Source organism: Lampris incognitus, chromosome 11, assembly GCF_029633865.1.
Source record: "Lampris incognitus isolate fLamInc1 chromosome 11, fLamInc1.hap2, whole genome shotgun sequence".
Classification (NCBI taxonomy): domain Eukaryota; kingdom Metazoa; phylum Chordata; class Actinopteri; order Lampriformes; family Lampridae; genus Lampris; species Lampris incognitus.
Window position 1 is genome coordinate 41,992,872 of NC_079221.1, and position 2,500 is coordinate 41,995,371.

The window sequence follows — 2,500 nt, forward strand, 5'->3', positions numbered from 1 at the left end:
TTTCTGGGGGGGGGGGGGCTTGTTTTTTTAGCGCCGGCACGAGCACACGTCAGGAGAGATTATCCACCGATTTCTTGTTAGAACCTCCAATCACTCCAATTACGTTTGCTCCAAAGCTGACTTTTCCCAGTCATCGTCCAGGGATTTCTTCAGCCATCAATTAGAGACGTCGCTTCTAATCTGAGCCGGCTTCCAGACACTGGTCATTTCCCATTAGAGTCCTTTTCCCCGGGCTCCTGCAGAGCGATAGACATCTCCGCAGCTCATAGAGGAGACATGGAGGAGACCATAATTAAAGAGGGTGGCATTTACTCCAGTCAGGCCCTCTCGGAGATCTGAATCTGCAATTACCTTTCAGAAAATAGCATTGTCGGGGCAGGTCCACGTTAATAATGCCCCCCCCATCTCTGGGGCAGGATGCAGAATGCCATCATTTCCCACTGAAGCCGCGCTTTGATTGTTCGTTGCGTCACCAGGGATACCAGCCAGCTCTACTGTAGTCAATGTACACGCGAGAAACCGATCCGCCGGGCCGCTGGCGGGAACCGTCCGCTCGAGTAATTGGGCGGCGACGGGGGCAACCGCGCGTGTAAAGGCTCTTGAAGTGTCACTAAACACTTTACTCATAAAGGGTTTTATTATCGCTGCAACGCGACACTGATGAGCCACCACACGCCCAGACTCTTCTAAAGGCTTCTGTCTTGCTTACTCTCTCTCTCTCTCTCTCTCTCTCTCTCTCTCTCTCTCTCTCTCTCTCTCTCTCTCTCTCTCTCTCTCTCTCTCTCTCTCTCTCTCTCTCTCTCTCTCTTTTCCTCTCTCTCTCTCTCTCTCTCTCTCTCTCTCTCTCTCTCTCTCTCTCTCTCTCTCTCTCTCTCTCTCTGTTCCCCCCCCCCCCCCCCCCCCCCCTCTCTCTCTCTCTCTTCTCTCTCTCTCTCTCGCTCTATCTCTCTGTTCCTCTCTCTCTCTTGCTCTCTCTGCCCCCCCCCTCTCTCTCTCTTACTCTATCTCTCTCTCTCTCTTGCTCTATTTGCCCCCCCTCTCGCTTTCTCTCTGGCTCCCTCTGCCCCCCCCTCACTCTGGCTCTCTTGCTCCCTCTGTTCCCCCTCTCTCTCTCAGCTCTCTCTGTTCCTCTCTCTCTGTCGCTCTCTCTCTCTTGCTCTCTCTGCCCCCCCTCTCTCTCTTGCTGTCTCTGCCACCCCCCCTCAGCTCTCTCCCTGGCTCTCTCTGTCCCCCCCCCCCCCTCAAACTGGCTCTCTTGCTCTCTCTGTTCCCCCTCTCTCTCTCGCTCTCTCTGTTCATCTCTCGCTCTCTCTCTCTGTCCCCCTCTCTCTCTCGCTCTCTGTCGCTCTCTGTCGCTCTCTCTCTCTCTCTCTGTTCTCTCCCCCTCGCTCGCTTTCTCTGTTCCTCTCTCTCTCTCTCTCTCTCTCTCTCTCTCTCTCTCTCTCTCTCTCTCTCTCTCTCTCTCTCTCTCTCTCTCTCTCTCTCTCTCTCTCTCTCTCTCGCTCACACACACACACACACATACACACCCGTGCACGGTGCATGCAACCAGGCTCTATCCCCCTAAGCCTCAGCAAGCTCATGCCAGACTTTCGAGATACTTTATCAAGTACATAAGGACCATTTGCACAGAAGGCAATTAAAAGCTTTAGTGGTTCCTGCAGGCAGAGGGGTAGTTTGGGGGCCCCCAGTCGACACATGAGCCAGCACCCTTATTGGACAGGGCCGGCTTTGTGTAGCAAAATGGCTCCAGTAATTTATACCAAATAGACTCCAGGTAGGGTACGAGAGCCAAGAGGAAGGCATCGGCATTAATCAATATGAAATTATCCTGGAGGTAATTTGTGGAGGGCAGCCACGCACCTGCCTAGAATGCGATCGGGGAAACCTACAGGAAAAAAAACAAAATAAATAAATAAGTGCCCTAAACACTGAAAATCTGGTGCACAGAACAAGACACGAGATCAGCAATCAGATCCGATTGTTTGTCAAACGCTGCGGAAAGGAGATGAAAGCGGGCAGAAAACAGTGGAAATAATGAATGCTAAACCCTTTTGATAAGCGTGAATTGAGGAGCAAAACGAGGTTTGATGAAATTCTCAAAACACCCCGAGCGCACAGAGACAGCGAGACTGTGAGGGGCGGGGCCTCGCCAGAGCGATTCGTGGGTAAGTCGGTGTTTAAAGTTGGCCTCGCCTAACAAATGGGCGGGAAAAAAAAGTTCGGGACATGTTTTTCGGTGTGGTGGGGGTCGGGGGGGGTGGGTGCTTGGTCATTTCTGGTTGTGGCGATAAGCATGTCCTTAAAATGACCATATGCAAAGGTGGAGATGGCGAAGATAGCCGACCGATTATCCCCGTTTGCATATCTTCCAATCAATCCGCTTGCGGCATTTACATGCGGCGGGCGCGCCCGGTGTGCCACGGACACCTGATCGGTCTCTCGTGCACCCGGCTTCCGCTCACACGGCTCGCCTCGTCGCTAAAGGAAGTAGCTCGTG